The sequence below is a fragment of the Mytilus edulis genome, chromosome 3 (genome assembly GCF_963676685.1).
Source record: "Mytilus edulis chromosome 3, xbMytEdul2.2, whole genome shotgun sequence".
Lineage (NCBI taxonomy): Eukaryota > Metazoa > Mollusca > Bivalvia > Mytilida > Mytilidae > Mytilus > Mytilus edulis.
This window is the reverse complement of record NC_092346.1, coordinates 17,679,319-17,702,192: the sequence shown is the minus strand read 5'-3', so window position 1 is coordinate 17,702,192 and position 22,874 is coordinate 17,679,319.

Here is a 22,874-nt window from a genome sequence, read left to right as displayed (position 1 = left end):
TATATGTTTATTCTATGTAACTTTATTGTTTGTAGAAAAATCATTCATTCTGATGATGCCTTTACGAGTTGGTTGAATATTATGGAAAATTTGTTTCACAGAATGAGATGACGATGGATATGTTCCAATCGTCGAAATTACAATTTCATCCCCACCCCTGGTTGTGACCTACCAAATTATACATATCATCCAGTTTGTACATCAATGAGCAACACAACGAGTGCCACATGTGGAGCAGGATCTGCTTACCTTTCCGGAGCACCTATTGTTGGTGTGATTCGTGTTGGTCAGTCTTGATGTTTTATTTGTTGTTTTGTGTACTGTAATTTTGTCTTTTTTTTAAGTCATTGCGTTGTCAGTGTATTTTAATCTCCCTTTGGTTTCGTTGGCGTCCTTTTTTCACTTTCCAAATTTAAGATTTTTCTTTGTTATAGACTAGACATTATAAACCATAATTGATAGCTCATTTAAAAATGTACCATCAAAGTAAATAATGATATAATCAATAATTGAACAATACATTATTATATGAGTCAAACCAGATCAAGAACCCTTATTTTATGTCATCATTAAGACAGCACACTTTGAAGAACTTGACGGTTAGAAGCCACTTATGCGTTAACCATTCACTTAAAAAGTTGATATTTTTGTTCAGTTTAACTGTTAAAAAAGCGTATTACTTATTTTTCAACTGAAGATTAAGGGTGCATTTTAGCCAAACTTAACGCTTAAATTGTATATAGTATAACTCATACAAAGCTAAGTAGAAGTATGATATTTTATTCTGAATTTAATCAGTCAATGCAAAGATGGAGATTATATTTTAAAAAGAAAAACGGATGTACACCATCACCGTCTAAAATAAACGTCCTTGAGGGTCGTGTTATAATCCATACTCACAACAAGCAATGATTAAGTACTTAGTATCTGTTGACATCCCTAATATTAAGATATCACAAGGTTGTAAACAAACCAGTTCAGCATACCACAATCTTATCTGTGTTGACCAGTAAACATTCTATGTTTTGATTTTTGACATTTGTGTTGTCAGAATATCTTAATGATAGTATATTCGCCTTGATATTTTCTTATTTTAATCGAACCATTTCGGGTTCTTTTTTGTAAGAGCATGATGTTTGTCCAAGATTAAATTTAAGGTAGACTTTCTAGCTGTTCGAATTTCTAGGACTTTTAACATTTAAAATGTTAATATTCTTATAAAAAAAAGTCAAACCCATAAGTTCCAAAGAGTCAATCTACATGTTAAGCAATTGAAGATAATTCATGACTTTGTACAATAACATGTTTTATCATATACTTAGCATTGATATGATAGCTTTTGCATATGTGTAATGAGCGGAAGAACACAAGTCATGATTTCCCACCCGGGCTGATAACCCATATCAGGGGCGTCTCGTGCAAAAACCCATAACAGTGCTTCTCGTGCAAGTTACTTCCGGTGTTTCTGGTATCGATTATTTACTTTTCCATTGTGACGTCAGATATTTTATATGACGACGTCAAAATTTACGGGAACTTTTGTGGGGCAGTTTAGTACTTGCTAACAAATGCCATTGACAATTAAGAATCATTTTATAGTACAACAAACAGGGAGTTATGATGATTATAAAACTCTTCCAAATTTTCAATGTTTCAAAATGCCTCTATAGGAAATGTTACCATACATATATATTGAGGGGTCTCATTGGGGGGTTCTAATCCCGGGTCCTACTTACTGTTTTGTCAGATTCCCGTATCCCGCTTACGCTATGTACGTAAGCAATTTTCATTTTTTTTTTTTTTGTAATTTCCTGTGTCCCGCTAGACTTCAGTTCCCGTTTTCACGGCACAATAATTCGACTTTCACGTTTCACGCTTATAAACAATCGGCAATCCCGCGTCACGCTTAGACCCCAATGAAACCCACTATGGAGGTAGTGATGCTGTTGTTGGACAATTATAGTATATTTGATTCATAATTTAACTTCTGTATACAGTTTTTGACTGTTTTAGTTATTGCATTTGTTTATTTGCCTTACATAAAACTATTGTCGGAAGTATATGATAAAGCGATTAATACATGGCCTTTTCCATATCAGCCTGGGTATCATCCCTCGACCCATATCAGCACCTCGACTCCGTCTCGAGCTGATATGGGGGTCTCGGGATGATACCCAGGCTGATATGGAAAAGGCCATGTATTAATCTCTATGTATAAAATGGCAAAGAATATATGATATATAACAGTTTCTTCTTCATCTAATAACTACATACAGCAATTCTGTTGTCTCAGGGAAGCTTGGTACTCCTATTAGTTCTCTTCGTTTGCAGTCATACGAAGGTCCTTTGGTTAGACACACCATTTCACAGCTAGACATTATCTTACAATCTAGGTTGGCATTGCAACTCTCTCCAATTAATAATATCAGTGTTATTCCATTGCACCAAAGCAAAACGGACATTTCAAATCAGTATATTTTCCTGTGAAAGTATTCAGGGTAAATTTATAAGGATTGATTTGCATATTTTAGTCGTTTAATATATGTGAATTGCACTTTTATTTCTTAATTTACATATGTAGCAAGTATCTGAAGCGGTTTTTGCATATTTAACGACCATGTGCAGCCTTGGTTTTAATTATCGATGCCTCATGCCTCATACGCGATTTAATGGAGTTTACTTTATTAATCTAATTAGTAACATAGTTATAAGACTAACTGTTAAACCACTGTCCCAGGTTAGGGGGAGGGTTGGGATCCCGCTTACATGTTTAGCCCCGACACATTATTTATGTATGTGCCTGTCCCAAGTCAGGAGCCTGTAATTCAGTGGTTGTCGTTTGTTTATGTGTTACATATTTGTTTTTCGTTCTTTTTTTTTTTTTTTTTTTCTTACATAAATGAGGCCGTTAGTTTTCTCGTTTGAATTGTTTTACATTGTCTTATCGGGGACTTTTATAGCTGACTATGCGGTATGGTTTTTGCTCATTGTTGAAGGCCGTACGGTGACCTATAGTTGTTAATGTCTGTGTCATTTTGGTCTTTTGTGTATAGTTGTCTCATTGGCAATCATACCACATCTTCTTTTTTATATATGGTGTGTCATCGATATGTCGTTTTGGAGCTTAGAAAGAACAAAAAGAATTTCAAAACGATATAGTAAAATACTGACATACGAAGATGCTACAATTGATGTAGTCATAGTTTTATTTTCATATTCCAAAATTACAAAATGTGAATAAATTCATCATAGATACTAGGATTGAAATTTCATATTTACGCCAGACGCACGTTTCGTCTACACAAGACTCATCAGTGACGCTCGAATAAAAAAAATGTTTAAAAAGCCCAATAAAGTACGAAGTTGAAGAGCATTGACAAATTCAACATGTTTTAAACTTTGCTTTACAAGAAGAGACGGCTGCGTCTAATTATTAATTTTGCGATACAAATTTATTTTACCAGGATCAATAACTAGACATTTCATTGATGAGTTTATTCTAAAACACCTGTCAATAGATGGACTGTTTCTATGATGAGCGAACAGGTTAAACTCCGCTCAGTCAAGTGAAATAAATCAACTAATAACTTGTTGAATATTTATCTATATACAACGTTGAATTCTTTGATTCGTCGATTTTTCTTAATGACGACTAACACATCGAACCTCGTTATTTAAATTTCATAAGTAGAATATCTCCCAAATTTTAAACTTGATCAACATTCAAAAATATAAAAATTATAAAGAAAGAAAGCAATCTGTTTACACCTTTTCAGCCATGAGTTTAAATTGTTTACCTTCGAAATAAAAAAAAAAACCATAAATATCTACTTTATTGAAAAAGCGGTAAATGTTCAACAAACACTTTAATATATCGAAATAGAGTACTATTGTAGTTGCTTTTCTATCCAAAAATTGAAGAAATCGTAGTGTAATAGACGGATGCTAACAATCAGCTTTTATATAACAATAATGAGTAATAAAAAGTGCTTGTCTTTTACATGTATACAGACATTCTGAAAACTGTAATTCATCAGTGGGATTCAGATCAATTTTAGATTTACGAGGTGAGAAAAAATAATAGCCACCAATAAAGTGTAGTGTTATCATTGTCATGATATACTACTAACTCTTCCGGAGCACCTGAGACCACCTCCATTTGTGTGGGGTCCGTGTTGCTTAGTTTTTAGTTTTCTATGTTGTGTCTTTTGTACAAATATTTGGCTGTTTGTCTTTTTCTTAGCCATGGCGTGGTCAGTTTATTTTCGATTTTTTAATTTGACTGTCCCTCTGTCATCTTTCGCCCCTCTTTTATAAATTTGTTTAAATGCATGAGCATTTATATCCAAGGGGTTGAATGCATATTGATAATCCAAATATATTATATATCATTAAAGAAAATAGATAAAACACATCAAACAAATGGACAGCAACTGGCATATTCCTGACTTGGTAAAGGCATTTTCAAATGTAGAAAATGGTGGATTGAACCTGGTTTTAGATTAATACTAGTATTAGTTCTGTGATGTATCTTTTATTATTATTATCGTGGTGTTTTTATGATTTTGTTGACATTATTCTTTTTATTATTATTTGTATGGTGTATCTATATTGATAACTTAATAACCGTTTAATCAGTTTAAAAAAAAATGTTTAATATTTTTATTTTTTTTGAATTTCAAAATTGTGCCATTATCCAAATAACTTTTTTTTAAATTTAAGATAGACTGGTAAAGAAAATAAGCGGCAAATATATATTAAACTATTGTAGATTATCACGAAAGGCTTCAACTTCAATAAAAAACTAAAAGAGGGGAAAATTGGAGACTTGTAATATGAAAACATATACAACTTAACCTACCTGCTGATGTTCTTTCGAGTTTTAATATTCATTTTAAGCTGACAGTTATTCTAGCAGTTTTCATGACGTCAATTGTTTTTCAAACCAATTGCCAAAGACTCTTTATTTAGTTTGGAAATAAACTCATCATAGATACCAGGATGGTAATTTTATATTTACGCTAGACGCGCATTTCGTCTTCAAAAATACTCAACAGCGACGCTCGAATAAAAAAGTTGAAGAGCATTGAGGACCATAAATTCATAAAAGTTTTGCCAAACACAGCTAATGTAATCTATTCATGAGGGAGAAAAGACTTAGTATTTCAAAATTCAAAGTTAGGTTAACAGTTAATTTATAATTATGAACATATCAATTATAACTTGAGTCAACACAGAAGTGCTACACGTAAACTTTTTACTTACTGGTGTAGGCAATGAAAACGGGTCCGTAACAGAATCAACAAATGGACGGACTTTAACTGCACACATCTTTTTATCAAACTTATCGTTTTAAATCTAATGAAAGGTATTATGTCCAGTATAATCACATAACATTTATTATTCATATCATTGTCATGTTATATCTGATAGATATCTGTTTACATGACAATTGTATCGCATCTATATATTTTATCAATTCCTTAGAAAATCGATCATAGGTTTCAGGATCTATAAATAAAAGTCAAAAATGAATACGTCATATTTATCCGGGTGGGAATTTATAGCTGTCATATTTTCCATGTGTTTTCTGTCTGGGTGTCCATTCGTCCGTATGTTCAAAAGGTATACATATCACAACGTTATCATTGCCAAATGAACTAAATGTTAACGTATTCTGTCAACAGCTTGACGCTGCTGTGTAACGTGTTTACGAAAATCGAGATCTGCTTGAAGCCTATAGCTACTTACTGCTTAACGGTATTTTTAGTTTAAATGGGTAAAAAGAGTTATGAAAAAACGCTAATAAAATATAGAAAACTCCAATGTAAATTACAAAAATAAATATTTCCCCGTTTTTAAGCCTAATCCTTATATCGTTGATATGTGAAGCCAAAACACTATTATTGTCTGTATACTGTTATGTAGAAAAAAAAAACCATTTGCAATTGTTGATTATTATGTCATTGCTATTTATTTGATTTTAAAAAGATGGGAAAATCAACTTTTAAAAAGACCTCACATCTGGCGGAGAAATATATAACACAACGAAATGTACATTACCTGTTGAACCAAATCGATGGTGAACAAATTTATTTGAGTAAAATAACAACAATAACCAAAAAACATAATGATTTGTAGGTTTAAACAAGTAATATTAAAAAGTGAAGTATGTTTTCCCATCAATTATAAAAGAAGTAAGTTAAGTACGAGTCGTTTCACGCTTGAAGCGGGCGTCACGAATATTTAAAGATAGTTCATGTTCTACTATTCAAATATTCCTGAGGAAAAGTGATATCGGGTCAGTGACTGTATATGACATAGAAATATACAGTTAACGCACTTTGACTGCTCAAATAGAACGAGTGAAGTATAAAGAAATGTATTATGTCTATTTATCTCTTGATAATTTATTATTTATATCCCTTACATATGATCTCTGATGCTATCTCTTTTAATGACGTTTTTATCGCATTCCTTAATTTTGGTATTAAGTTATTTAATCATATAGAAATAACATCCATTCGAAGATCCATAGTCCAGCTGATTCATGTATCTTTTCAAAAGAACTGTGCAAAAAAAAAAACAGGGAACTCTGTACAATTTGTAGATATATAATCAGGTTTCAATGATAAATTGATGCTGTTGAAAGAAAATTTCAACAAAGATCCCGTTAAAAGCGACGGATTTATATAAGTTTTTATTGATTCCGAATCCCAGTATTTTTTGTTGTATAATTGTATTTTTGTGCACTTTTGAAGAAAAAAAATATTGTTTAAACTAAAGATCCCATAATTGTTTTCAGGGATTCAGAATCTGTTTTACCGTTGAGTACTATCAGAGTCTCAAATAATAATGAATATGTTGCACTCCTTCCTAATCCTATCATTTCCTTTTGCTCCATTTTGGTAACATCAAGATTATCAATAAAAATGACTAATTACAAAAGTTTCCAATACAGTGAGTAACATGACAAGTGCTATCAGATTTCCAAATACTATCTACCCTTCCAGTACACCTCCGTTTCTTCCTTTGCTAAAAGGGGTTCATGTCGTTTATGCTTTCAATGTTAGACTATTTGCTCATTATTTTTTTTTCAAATGCCTGCGTTGTTAAACAGTGTCAATCTTTTTACTCTTACGTACATATATAGGAGACCTTATTTCGTTTCAAACGTTTAACTTGCTCAATTTTTTGATAAAATACATCTGACCATATAGTTTAACATGTTTTAAATTTTGTGATTCGTAAGTTAAGAAAAAAGATCAAGAAAAACAGAAAATCAACTGTTATATGGTATATGCCTAATTATTGAATATGACTCATCAATCCATTCAAATAAGATCACATAGACCAAGATTCTTAAACAAGAATTTCTGACCCGACCCGTCTTCTGCATCTGAAATCATTCCCTGGTTTAAATTGCTCAACAAGTAAATTTGGGGGTAGCGATTTTGTAAAAGGTATTTGAGTTTTTGATTTTGTCATATGATACGGACTTTTTCGTTCGAAAATTTTCTTTGAGTTTGATATTTTTCTTATTGAACTTTTGACTGCTAGAAGTTTTATTGCTGTTTATATCCATGGTCTTATCTGGTTTTGTTTTAGTAAATAAAAGTGTTTTGAGTGCCTGAGTATCTTTGTTTTTATCCTAGTATGAAGCATAAATTATTGCACCGGAAGACACGAGTTTTTTCCATAACGTTTCTGAAGAATAAAACGGGACATAAAAACTGAACCTGATTCTGTGCCAATTGCAGAATTTCCCGACCCTAAACTTGAAGCACCCTCGGGCTTTATTCTGTCTGTGCAAAGGCCTAAAAAGAGGTCCAAGATACGACCTCTAGAGTCATGTTGTTGCTGTTGATTGCAGACTGTATATGTGCTGATTTTTATGAATCATAGGATATGCGTTTTCGTTGTGTTGTTTGTTTTCTCTTATATTTGAGTGTGAATTCATATAACTATAAGACGTGTCATGGTACTTTTCTATCCCAAATTCATGTATTTGGTTTTGATGTTATATTTGTTATTCCCATCGGATTTTGTCTAATACTTAGTTTGTTTCTGTGTGTGTTACATTTTAATGCTGTGTCGTTGTTCTCCTCATATATTTAATGCGTTTCCCTCAGTTTTAGTATTTTACCACGATTTTGTTTTTTGCCCTTAAATTTTCGAGTTTTGAACAACGGTATACTACTGTTGCCTTTATATAACCCTGATATATCTATTGTAAGATATCACTAATTTAATTATTGTGTGTCTTGCTTGTAAATGTATAATTATCTAAGTTTTGATGAACTGGTATAATTATCATTCTCTTGTAGCGCCATACACATGTCTAAGTTGTATTAAAATTATATTGTCTTGTCTTGCCCACTTGCAGTGGCTGATGGGGCCACGTTTCGATTCCGTAGATTAAATACCCACATGTAACGACCTTGACCAGGAGTCTACAGACAATGTCGTTAGCACCTCGGGCAGGCCTTAATACAACCAGTCTACTGGTATCTAATCGAAATTTAAGAACCTGTGCCCTGGCAAATATTTTCAGTTATTTTTTCATCTCTTTTGAATACTCCAGTCTGTAATCGGTCGATGACAGTATTTCCAGTTTCAATCCACCATTTTCTACATTGGAAAATACCTTTACCAAGTCAGGAATATGACAGCTGTTGTCAATTCGTTGGATGTGTTTTTGTCATTTGATTTTGCCATTTGATTAGGGACTTTCCGATTGAATTTACCTCGGAGTTCAGTATTTTTGTGATAGCATAGTCAAACGTTTACAAGGCAGCGTTTTAACGTTGTCATAAAATAAAATGTTCAACTTGCTCCTTATATGGCCAAAAGTGTAATAGTTGAGTTGTTCAACGTTATTAAACTTTGAGTCGAAAAGGTCATATGCACTTTAAGCTCGTTGCATTCCTTTGTTTTTATTCTTGTGTCATGTGTACTATTGTTTGTCTGTTTGTCTTTTTAATTTTTAGCCATGGCGTTGTCAGTTTATTTTCGATTGATGTGTTTGACTGTCCCTCTGGTATCTTTCGTCCCTCTTTTATCCATCTTGTCATATGAAATGGCAATTTTTCAGTCTTTTGAAATCAGAAACTTTCTGTTCTTATGTGTCACGTCTCTATTGATTTTTTATTAAATAACTAGACCGCCTGTGTAAAGATTCCAACCAACAATAGTCTTAGTTTCATATCTCTGGTATACAAAGCTAGTAGCTATTTGTGTATTTCAAAATTGATCTAAAAAGGATGAACGAATGCTACACTGAATGGCATCGTTTAGTATAGAATGTCTTTGCTGAAATGCAGTTGAGACCAACATTTTCATTATTCTTGTCGTTGGGTTTAAAGTCTTTGCAGTAAATAATTTTTGTTAAATATAACCCACAATTGTATTCCAGAGTTAATATAATTTCTTTTACTTTTCAATCGAAAACGTAACATTCAGGTGTAATACCACTATTTTGGCACCGGCTTTCAACTCTAAAAATTATGGACACCTGTACAATGCTGGTATATTTTCTAAACTGATTTCGTGTTTAAAGAATTTCTGTTTACAATGATCAATTGAAGTCATCACTCCAAAATTTAAAGAATGCTATCATTCAGTTACATATCCATGACTTGAAGAACAAGTGCGGCAGGAACTACTATCAATTCCGATGCACCTGAGTTGACTTCCAGTTTTTGATGGGGTTTCTGTTGCTAAATTTTTGAATTTTCGTGCGGTTTTTATCGTTATTTTTTTATTTAAATTTTTAAATCTTTAAACATATTGTTGACTGTTTTGATTACCAACTGTAGTGAAGATCTTAGTCAGTGATTACACCAAATAATAAGCAAACCATGATAATGAAAACGATTATATTTGTTTTCGAATGTGCTGAGACTGTGAGGTCGTTGAAACAAATCAGAATAAAACACTCGTGTTTCATCTATCTACAAACACCAAAATGTTGTTAAGCACTTGTCTTATCTCCATGATAGGCAGTTAACGGTACAGATAGACAAATTACAAAAGAGAAAAAACGGACCAGGTTCAAAGATGTAGAACTGGGTCATCTTTTATATTTCTTTACACCCAAACTAAATAAGAGTCCTAACAAACATTATTACATTGCTTGGTATGCCAAATATTCCCTTCAAACTTGCTTCGATATTCATATCAAAATTATCATTTTTATCTAGTGTCCTTCAGAGATCCCTTAACAAACAAAAACCGGGCTTCACCATTACTGTGAAAACTAACTACTCTAGTGAGATGTGGTGTGGATCAGATCTGGAAACTTAAAAGTTAGAAAAGTTCAAAAGATATGATATAGTATATACTATCAATGTCCTATTCCCTCATGCAACATGTGCAATAGTATTAAACATTTGACTTGTCTTCATTTTACACTTGTTTCTTTTTCTCATTCTAAGCATACAAACCGATTGAAAGAATTTTGTTTGATGACAGAAAACGAGAAACGCAGATACAATATCTTATTTCAAAATGTTAAAGAAGAGACAAATTCTACTTTAATAAACAAAGCCTTCATAATAATTGATTTTTTTTATTGACACCACATTTTATGCATTTTGTACAAACGAAAGAGTTGTTTTTTAACAGACAATCAGAATGACTATAGCAAAGAACCATGATAAGGATTTTATTTTTTTTATATAATTAAAACAATCCAGAAATGTATGTATAGCAGATTCCCAATAAAGAATTTTGTAATATAGCATTTGATTGTCACGATACCGAAATCGACTTATCATTTGATCTGTAATTGAAGAGTATATTATATTTGTCACATGTGGAGCAGAAACCGCATACACCAAACGTTTACCATTGATTTGTGTTGCTTAATCTTTACATATTATATATTAATCATTTCCCTTATTGCATGCTAATGTATTAAAAAATTTAAAAACAATATGTTTGGTACGAATCAATCTAATGAAAGTTACTTATGACATCAGAAGTGGTATTATTTGTACATCGGATGTGGTCAATTATCTCGCTTATTTTAAAGCAAATCTATAAAGAAACCATATATTTTTTGAAGCAGTTTATTGTGGATCTATTTTCTGCAATGGGTATAATTTATTTGTTGGTTATAGATAAATCACGAATTAGAATAATTCACGAAGTATAAATTTCTACATACTTGTGTGTGTAGATATAAAAGAAACCATTGAAATAGATGTTTTTCTTCAATCTTCGAAAATTAGTATCCAGGAAAAAAGAATATCAATCCTCAGTATTGAAAACTATTCTATGGACATAATTGTGCAAATCGTGATACAAGCATGAAATTTGGTATCAAGGTTGACTAAATGATACTAAAAAAAAATCCGCTGCTGGCCAGAAAAAAAAAATCATTTTTTCAAGATGGCCACCACACATTTCGGAAATGGCGTCATTACAAATTGACAATAATTCGTTAATCCTTTAAAAGGTGTGTTATATGTAAAATCCAATGTTTGATTTGATAAAAAGTAAATGACAGTTCCTAAATTACGACTAAACAATACATTAATGAATAAAAGGTGACTTCCGGTTTCAAAATGCCGGTAAAAAAGTCAAAAATATCAATTTTTATACTTTCAAACAACTTCACAAGGGATGTATAATCCAATGTAAGTTATGATAAAACGTTAAAAAAAAGTTCCTAAGTACGACGAAACAACTCATAAATGAAGAAAAATAGTGACTTCCGGTTCCAAAATGGCGGCAAATACGTAAAAAATATTTTTATAATTTCCATCAACTTAACAAGTGTTAACACTCTTTGTTAAGTTTAAATGCCTAGTTTGGTTAGAAAGACAGTTTGCTTATTTGATTGTTATCTGATAGTTGCCTATACAACAACCCGTACAAAGAAGGCCAGAACAGTAGCATCTACAGTTACCAACACAGCTCGGTTTTCGGCTCCGCATTTCAAAATTTTCTAACACGAGGATGCAACGGCAGTCAAAGAAGTCCATTTTGGTTTCCAACTGTCATTGATTCTTTCTTTCATCCAACCACAGTGTTCATGACTTGGAACACGTACCTGTCGAATACATGAATCAGGCTGAGCCCAAGCAACTCCTCCTTGATATACTTCTCGTTTGATGTGCTCTGGAAAAGAACATCTTGTAGGCGGAATTGCATCACAATGCCGCTGCTTCATGGCAAACAATTCACATCGTGCCTCGCTCCATACTTAAGCCTAAAAAACATCCTTTACATCTGGAAAATCTTCCATTGTTAGCCAAGCTGACCTTTTGCCTTTCTCATGACAATTCGACAAAGTGCCACATCCACTAAATGCATGGACGAAAGGAAAAGCAGCTACACAAGGACCAAACGCATTTGATATGTCACGTGCAGGAAGCCTTCAAAAGTCGTTATTCCTTCAATAACCTATCCACAATTTGTTCTACCTAGTTTTGCGATTGCTGCAATTCTTGATACTATTACATCTGTGTCAGTACTACCTAAAATTACATTTTAGAACACTTTTCATAATCATGCCGAACATGGATAAACATTCGTGTATCTGCTTCTTCATGACTACAAGGGGATATATAGCAAGTATCTTTATTGAAATTGCAAATAATATTTTCACCATGAGTAACATACACATTTGTATTAGTCTCTTAAGAAGCAATTTTGTCAGCAAGAAACTTGAACAATTTCGTTTTGTTGTCATCTTCACAGAGAAAACTACTCCATACCCTTGGTGTTCTACCAGAACCAACACCTTCCATCTGGCACAAGAACCTTGCCTTTGTCTTGTCACAGCCTTTAAATTATTCATTTAGTAAGCATCAAATACAATGTCTACTTTTGAATACTTATCGATGCAAGATTTTACATGAGGCAGTATGACATCATTAGCATAATCATCAAATATTTTTGCCCAACTTTGTGACCTGGAATTAACCATTGCTGTCCCACCAACGATAAATGCGTCCGAATTCGGATCAGCAAGTCGCAGAATGTTTGAAGTAAACCCATTTGCAGCGATTTAATACCACTATTTCAAGTGACATCCTGAGATAAAGACGGAGGAGCAGTTTGGTTTCTATGAATAAAGAAATATTCCAAGTAAAACTGTCTACTGTGACAAGAAATGAAAAGTCTAGAAAAGATATCGCAATCACTTTTAAGGTTGTGTAGCTTTATTTTTGACAAAGACGTTTCCAGTTTCATTTTGCGGCCAAAATAGGAAGTTGTTCTTTTTTATTTGGTTATAAAAAGCAGTTTTTCCTTCGTTTTGCATTTGCTTCAAAAGATCTTCGTATTTTTTGGACCAATATCTTGGAGTTTAATAACATATCTTACCTGTTTCCGAATAAACAATTTCCTAAATGAAGTATTTTTTTTACAAATCTGACGACTCTTCTAGAAATGAATTTCCAAACTCGTTCATAATTGCAAAGCCTTTAAAGCTGTTTAAAGAAATCTTTTTGTGTTTTCGTAGAGTCTTTATTATGTCGTTTGTCTGTTTTAGAATGACCCAAACCACTGAATCTTTCTAATCAATCTTCTAGTATACTGACTCCTGGTCCAGCTACCATCTATTTGTCTAAATGGGATCTTTGGTTAATCTCTGGCACCAATATCGCCCTTAACAATTACATTATTCTATTTTTGTGCCTGATCAATTGTGTTACAAGAAAGAAATTTACTGGTCTTACTTACGTACAGTAAAATTATCATTTTCAAATTCCATTGCCACCTGTGGGTGATGTTCGGGAAGGGGAGTCATATCTCGGAGATGAGTCGGTAACGATCGAGCATAATTTACACGATCAAGACCTAAAACAATACGCTATCATGCTATATATGGACTGTCTAACTCATGAAATGAGCATAATACCAAAATCAAAAGAAGTTGTTAATTTATAATTAATATGGAATAAATATCTGATTGAACGGGATCAATTGTTCTCAAACTGTTAGTGTGATGACTTAGATATATTACTTTTGATACACATTACACTATTATGAAGTTTTTTTATTTGATAAAACGTCTAATATTTGACAGTTTTGATGTACTTTCTAATTTTTGAATATCCATCTAAACTGGGTATTATTCATTACACTTTTTATTTTACATAAAATAAATACAAATATGCATTTTCAATAACCTGACGGTGGTGCCATTAAAAGGAAGACATACTATGTGGTGTAGGCTTTGCTCATTGTTGAAGGCTGTACGGTGGTCTATAGTTGTAAATGTCTTTATCATTTTGGTCCTTTGTGGACAGTTGTCTCATTGGCAATCAAACCACATCTTCTTTTTTATATTTAATAGCATTAAACACTCCAAGATGTGGTATGATTGCCAATAAGACAACTCTCCACAAGAGACCAAAATTACACAGAAATTAACAACTATAGGTTACAGTACGGTCTTCAACAATGAGCAAAACCCATACCGCATAGTCAGCTATAAGTAAACTCATCATAGATACCAGGACTAAATTTTGTATAGACGTCAGACGCGCGTTTCGTCTACAAAAGACTCATCAGTGACAGTCGAATCCAAAACAGTTAAAAAGGCCAAATAAAGTACGAAGTTGAAGAACATTGAGGACCAAAATTCCTAAAAGTTTTGCCAAATCCAGTTAAGGTAATCTATGCCTGAGGTAGAAAATCCTTAGTATTTCAAAAATTCTAAATTTTTAAAATTTGGAAACAGTTAATTCATAAAAGATCCCGAAATGACAATGTAAAACAATTCAAAGAGAAAACTAACGGCTTTATTTATATGAAAAAAATAGTGAAAAACAAATATGTAACACATAAACTAACGACAACCACTGTATTACAGGGGTTTTTTTTTTATAAGAAAATAATCACACATTTGGGATTTTATAGACGAAAGCTGAATCAAAGGATTCCGTATCCCATTCACCACTTGAATCATAGGGCACCATCATCAGTCCTGATTCTGTGTTTATATCTATTGACCAAGGCCAATGGATTCCGTCATGTTCGGATAGTATCGAACTACATCTTTTACCGTCGGGTGATACTACCACGATACTGTTGTTATTAGAAGAAGCTATATAAATGCATCCATTTTTGTCTAATGCTAGTCCCCTCGCTTCATCAATCTCACGGTGCGTAAATGTCCAGATATGTTCTCCATTGTTTTTGTAGCAGCTCACTCTGCTTTCATTGTTTTCATCAATAACACCGTAAAGGTTTCCTTTGAATAATGAAATATGGTTTACTCGCACTCCTTGTAAGATTGTACAACACATGTCATTCAAATTTATTAGGGTACTCTTCTCATCACTGCTGACGACCATCATGTTATCATCAACTGCTACTCCATCACATTTATGAGAAAGTCTTACTCATGATAGTTTAAGTGATAGATACAATGGATAAGCGTTGATTCATGAAAAACAAACCATTCGCCCTGCAAGCTCATGGTTTCTTTTTCAAGAATCAACGCTTATCCATTGTATCTATATCACGTAATTACAATCCCGTTCCCTTTTCGCGATTGTGATCTACCGAATAAAACTCATTAGCAGGTTTGCAATTACATAAGCAACACGGCGGATGCCAAAAATGAAACAGGGTCCGCTCACCCTTCCGGAGTACCTGCGAACATCTCAAGTTTTTGTAGGTTTTGTTTTGAGCAAGTTAAATATTTTTCTTCTGTTTTATTTATTTTTACATGTTTATAAATAGTGAGTTTCCTGTTATCCTTTATATCTGGTAGTTTATCTTTACTAGTTTTTCATAAAAATGCTTCAATTTTAATTTTATTTGTTCTCTAATTTTTTTTAGTAATCTTTTGTGAGGAATATGTTTTCAAAGTGTCCAAATCCATACCAGTTTCTTTGACTATATGTTTTACATATGAGAACCAAGAATAAATTCCCGCCAAGTCTAAGTTTTGAGACAAAATAAAGGATTCTTTTAAGAGAGAATTAATTTCATCAGAATATTATCTAATAAGATACAATATAGATTAAAATTTAATATTAAGTTTAAGGAAGTCTCCCCAGATCAGCTCTCACACCTAAATTTTGTGAAGTTTTCCTTATACCGAGAGTATATTTACAAAACTGTAGGTGTAACTTTTCTATAGGTGTTTTATCAATGAAATAAAAGGAGTCCAATTGTTTACCAGAGTTATTTGCTCTTTTTTTTTGGCTCTAAAATATGTTATATAGTAGTCTAAAAATGTAACTTCTGAATTATATAAAGCTATAGGTTTAACTAATGAATCGAAGAGATTAGAGAGGTTTAGCATCGGAACTTGTACGTGTGCGTGTACTTGTGGCCAGGGAAACCACCCAAATTCCTGCGTATTACGTCATCGATTTTGCCTGGCGCTGAAACGTACAAGTCAGGGACAACTTGTAAAGCGGCGGCTACACGAAGGTAAGAGCTTGTGGATTATTTTTCTTAAAACACAGATATTCGTGAATAAAATTAAATATGTACAGGAACAAGAGAATGTACCCGAAGTATTAAAAGTATTTTGAGCCATTAAAACGTTTCTATGACATCAGGATGGAACGTGAATGTGGAACGTATATGACGAAAAATGGCGGCATATTGAAGTTTTTTCAATTATCCAAAAATTACATTATAATAACCTCTAAAATTATTTTATAGTTACCCTATAGTGAACATGTTCGGCGACGAATAGTTCTGCAGTTTAGAATCATTTCAAGAAGCAAATTCACTGATTTTAAGTTTGTTGAAAAAAAGGGTGGGCGTGAGCTAGTCCAAATAATTATGACGTCTTGAAAGGCTATTATACGTCATAATTATTTGGACTAGGCGTGAGCAGGTGCGTGAATTAATGATGCTGTCAAATTGTGTGTTTTACGATTGAATGAGAGGTATGCAAATTCATAAGAATCTTGAAATACTTGCAGATCTAAACTATTAAGGAGGAGCCTCGCTTTTGGTGCTTTAAATATAATATTTATTTCAGTGAAAAAGGGGGGGGGTGCTCAACTATTTTTATAACTCCTGAAATGTGTTTGTCCCTTTTTAGAAACTGCAAATATGACATCTTTCACTAGTGGCAGATTCCAGACAAAAGATGACCTGGTACTACTGAGAGAGGTCACCTGGCTAGAAATCCATTTCAGAACAAGTCTGCCTGGAACGAGATAGCATCAGCTGTAACAGATAACAGATCCAATCTGCAGGTGGATGCAAGACGCGTTCGGGAGAGAACACATTTGCTGATAGATCATCATAAAAAAGCAATGCTGACTCTTTGAAGAGGTATTTATGCTTTTAAGCTTATAACCATTTTATGATTTCTTCAAGGTAGAAAGTTTTTAAACCTTTTTTTCTTATCCCCTCTCTCTAGGCCCCTTCCGCCTGACTGCTGCTTCCCTCTCCTTATTCCTCAGAAATCTATATAAATCTAAAGCACTTTTTTAATGCAAACAAGTCTATAATTTAAAAATGTATAGCATATATGCAGTCATACTTAGTACCATTTGTGTGTAGTTTTTTTTACAAATAAGTTAGTACAATCTGAAATGTTGCAAATAGATTTTGCAATTGTCTGATACTAAAATTTTAGTTTATATTAATTATGGTATTATCAAGTCTTCATGAACTGTGAAATAAAAAAAAATTAGGTGTTGAATATGAATAATCATAGAAATGTTTATATTATAACTAAATTTTGAAATACTTATAAATCTGGTTGGAAATATCATGATTTCGAAAAAAACATTTCTTTTTTACAAAATTTGCATGTAACGTCAGTGTTCTTGTTTATTACAACTTTATATTATTATTCCAGTTCAGGGATTGATGAAGAGTATGGAGAGAAAGAAACTTTACTGGATGAAATTCTTTCATTGGTGGAGGATGAGGAAAAACAGAAAGAAAACAGAAAGAGAAAAAGGAAACAGAAGAAAATCGGGGAAAAGAATTAGAAAAAGAGCAATGGAAAACTTGACTCCTAAGAAAGGTACATACTTCTTATCTTATAACATGAACTATTTGTGTAGTGTTTAAATAATAGTTACTATATCTCTTTTAAAGGTTGCTTTTATTTATTGGGATTTTTTGGGAAAGGGAGGGGTAAGTAACTGCATGCATTTCGTCAATTCAAGGAAAAATGGCATAGCGCGTAGGTGGGTAATAGCATATTTCATTTCGGGGTCTTTTATAGCTGGCTATTTGTGATGGGCTTTGCTCTTTGTTGGCCTATAGTTGTTAATTTTAATGTCATTTTGGTCACTTGTGGAGAAATGTCTACTTTGAAATCATACCACATCTTCCTTATTATATATATAGCATGTGATATACAGTGATGACAACAGTCAGCAAGTAAACATATAGTTTAGGACGGCCCATTAGTCTCGAACGTTAAGGAACAATCACCACTGGGGTATAGGCTGTAGCTGGTTTGTTCCAAACTTTGTTATCTGCTCATTGGTAGGATTGTTGTCTCTTTCAAATATTCCCCTTTACCATTGTAAATTTTATTAACATCATAAAAATGATCCAAAATTTAATGTCTCTTCTGTCTCCAATGATACTCGTGGACCAACTATTTGAAAGCCCAAAACCTAACACATTTTTTAACAAATTATGTCTATATTTCAAGTGATGATGATTCTAACGATGCCACCCCATCAAAGAGAAACAGTTCCGGAAATATAGTTGGATATCTAAAAGAAAAAAATGATGCCGAGTTGATATATAGAAGGCAAGAACTTGAAGTTAGAAAACAGCAACTTCAATTGGAGGAAGAAAAGTTCAAACTAGAGAAATAAGAAAGGATTCTGAAATTGGAAAATGACAAACAAGAAAAAACACTCATGTTTGAGCTGCTAAAAAAATGTTTAGGTGACAGACATTAAAAAAGAAGCCATATTTCAAATCATCGAACATAATAAATAAAAATATATTAACACAACTTATTATGAAAACCTGTATCTTATGATATTTGTTGTTTTACCCACGGTTGTAAATGTTAAAAGGGAGATAATCAAATTTACTGGTAAGATAGTGCAATGATATAAGTTAATAGTGTCTTAATGTGGTTTTCTGTGTGGCCATGACTGGTATATATGCACAAAGAAGAAATGCACTCTAGCAATTTAAATTTGCGAAATAGGTAGGGCCGGAGGTTTTCTGAAATATTTAAATCACAGTTCTAGTTTGGATAGTGGTATTACATGTTGCTTACTTATAAGATGCTAATCCAAGAGACACCTATCTTCATTCTTTCCGAATTGTAATATGTATATACTGTGTATACATCGATCTATGCAAGTATGTCAAAAGAGAAGTAGACAACCGAAATGATATTAAAACTAGGTCAATCAATTTTCAAAAAGAAAAACCTTGCAACAAGACACTCAAGGACTCAATAGTTTTGTCGTTTAAATTGTTTTCCAGTGTCATTTCAAGGCCTTTTACAGCTGACTATGTGGTAAGGGCTTTGCTCATTGTTGAAGGCCGAACAGTGACCTATAGCTGTAAATTTTTTTCAGTGTCATTTTGGTCTCTTGTGGAGAGTTGTCTCATTGGCAATCATACCACATCTTTTTTTTTTTATATTCAATAATAGATATTAAACTAAAAACAAATTGAAATCAAAGAGCATGAAAAACAGGAATGATATTTGTTGTTCTGTAAGGGTTATCAGGTTCTGCTTCTTCCTTAAGTAAGACCCCCCCCCCCCCCTTCCGCATTTCTCACATAACGTGTCACTAACCTTGGGTTGTCAGTAATGTGTCATTCACTTGCCATGGGCTATTATCAGTAATATGTCATTAGCCTAGAAATGTTGTCAGTAACAAAACTTGGTCAGCACAAAAGTCATGATCAGACAAGGTACAATTAAATATGGCTGAACTCATTAGATGGATAGTTGCCTAATTAACACCTTCAACATCTTATTTGAAAGAGTTGCCGCAAAAGCAAACTATTATATGTCATCTCTAGGAATATACAAAGAACACAAAAGGCAACAACAAGTATATGATAATTGTTTGGGTTTTTTTTTTAAACTATTTAACATGTTTAAGACGAACTTAACATTTAATTTTTATCAGCTCTTCAATGAAACGTCAGAATGATTTAAAAGCAATAACGATAATTATTTGCAATCTGGAAACATTGGGAAAATTGTCAACCCAATAGGTATTCTTCTAATGTTGGTGGTGATACATAAAAAAATATCCCGGTTTCACTGCCATAAAGACAGGTATGGCAATTTGTCAGTAGAACTGCTACTTTGTAATACTTTCCCACGGGTTGCAGATATAACTTTAGATTTTTCTTGTAGTCTAGAAATGCAAATAGTGACAAAACTTTCCCAAAAGCCCACTACACACAAATGCGTACTGCTGACATTCTTTTGTTGAAAATCATTTGATTCCTGGAGATGACTCCGCCTTTGAATGGTGCAATTATATATCCATCAGTCACGGGATATGCCGGGTCACCATAGATGCAAAATATTCACCCCTCTGGAGTTGTCATATGGACCCTCATTTGTGTTAAAATGTCACTTTCACGTAACATTCCTGCGTCATCTTGAAACGTCGGGCCAGATCACCAAAGTTTCGCCCAATTTTGCCGTGAATTAAAACAAAATACAAAGAGGAAAGCACAATATCAAAACATATCTTATCGTATTCATTGTGTAGCTGTATTACATCATATCGCGTTGAGTTAATCTATATGTTACTTGACAAATATATGAAGCATGTATTGCATTTTTAAAAATCTAACACCAATCTCTGATAAACTTTTCCTCCAAAACAACACAACTTATATTATAGTTGAAGATATTAGCAAGCAAAATCGAGGGAATTGTGCAAATGATGATACAAGCTTGAAAATTACCACAAAGCATCATTATTATATACTTTTTAAAAATAACTGCTAACCATTAAAAAAAATAATTTTTTTCAAGAGAGTCACGGCCATTTTCTAAAATGGCTGTTTTCTTTAGTTTGAAAATACTAATTTTTCTGGAAAACTTATCTTTGAACTTCTTTTTGTAGAAACCAATTATCAGGTTTTGTGGCTACCTTTCTTACATCACATATCTATTAAAAATGAATATTTGACATATCCAGTATTTGCGCATGTGCGAAAATGTAACAAAATTCTTTCAAAAACATTTGAACTATTTATTATATGTTTAGTGTTTTTGGATTTCTTATGATATTATGAATTGGCTTTATAACATTTTTAAAGTTATGATACACATGTATTTGACACTTTTGCGCATGTGCAAACTATTTATAGACATCAAGAGCGATTTGTATGCACTACCAGGCAATTCTCAGGAATTCGATGGTTAAGGCGAAAATGTGGTTAATTCCGGATAAACATAAATTGTAACTGCAGATCAGCCACTTTTTGAAATGCCTAAGCAAATTCAGTGGGAATGGCCTGATTTGTACAGAAAAGATAAGTTTATCGTCATGTTTGGTGGATTGCACATTGAAATGACTTGCTATAAAGGTCCGTGTATATCTGCGTTCATTCGTTTTTCATTTTGAAATATCAAAAACAAAAAACAAAAAACGAAAGCGTTTTCATTTTTCGTTTTTGATTTCTTAAAAACCAAAATGAAAAACGAAAGTGTTTTCATTTTTCGTTTTTGATTTCTTAAAAACCAAAATGAAAAACAAGAGTGTTTTCGTTTTTCGTTTTTGATTTCACAAAGCAAAAAACGAAAAACAAAAGTATTTTCATTTTTCATTTTTGATTTTTCAAAAACTAAAATCGAAAAATGAAAGTGTTTTCATTTTTCATTTTTGATTTCACAAAAACAAAAAACGAAAAACAACGAAATTGTGTTCAATTTATCTTTCCCACACTGTTTTTAATTGTCATTCAAAAAATGACAATGTTGTCATTTGTCATTCATTTAAAGGTGCTTCAGACAATGAAATTATAACAATGTTGTCGATTTTTGTTACATACCAAAAGGGTGAACATAAAGTTTTGTATATAATTTTAATTATTTCTCGATTTATAATGTAAAATGTTTTCTTTTCTTGATGTACAGTCATTGACAGTAAATGTTGCTAATGCAAACACTCCGGTATCTTTCAACATAATGTAGACAAAATAGACCGCATGACTTTTGAATTGAACTACGGTGATAAAGTAATCAAAGACTTTCAAATTACCTTGTTTATATCTTTGATAAAGAATTAATTATTATATTTAAATATTAAACGAATCACAAATTTAAATTGTACAATATAATATTATATAAAGGTGGTACAAATAAATAGATTGATGACAGCATCACACTAACAAGGGAGGTAACTACTTTTAAAACTGACACGAAAACTAGCCCGGTCGTTAAAGTATACATGCACAGTGGTTGTGAGATCAATACTACTTAATCGAAGATAATGTCGACGGATGCAAAAGTCTTTAACAATCTGAACAATATGGGTGGGTGAACTTTACTTTTAAGTTTAGAAAGGTCGATCCAAGATTATTAGAATTGATTACCAAGGTCCATCTGCCAGTATTTTACGAACATCGAGGACGATAATGTATTTTGCTTGATCAATTGATTAAAAAACAAATTTCTGCAATTTCACAATTCAAACCGGGATATTAAAGCATTCAATTATTTTGCCATTTGGAGAATATTCGGTATTAGTTTTGCTTATTTGTGAAGACTATAAGGTGATATTAACTAGAGGCCGTTGATGAGGGATATTGGAATTGAGAATAGTGGACAAAAATATAAATGATAGAGACAATGGACCAAGAAATAAATAAAATAGCTAGAATAATGGTGTTAAAATGTAATGTAGTTTGTCTCTGGGAGATTGTTATTGGTTATTATACGGTTTCTCTTTATTTCTATGTCTATTAATTAA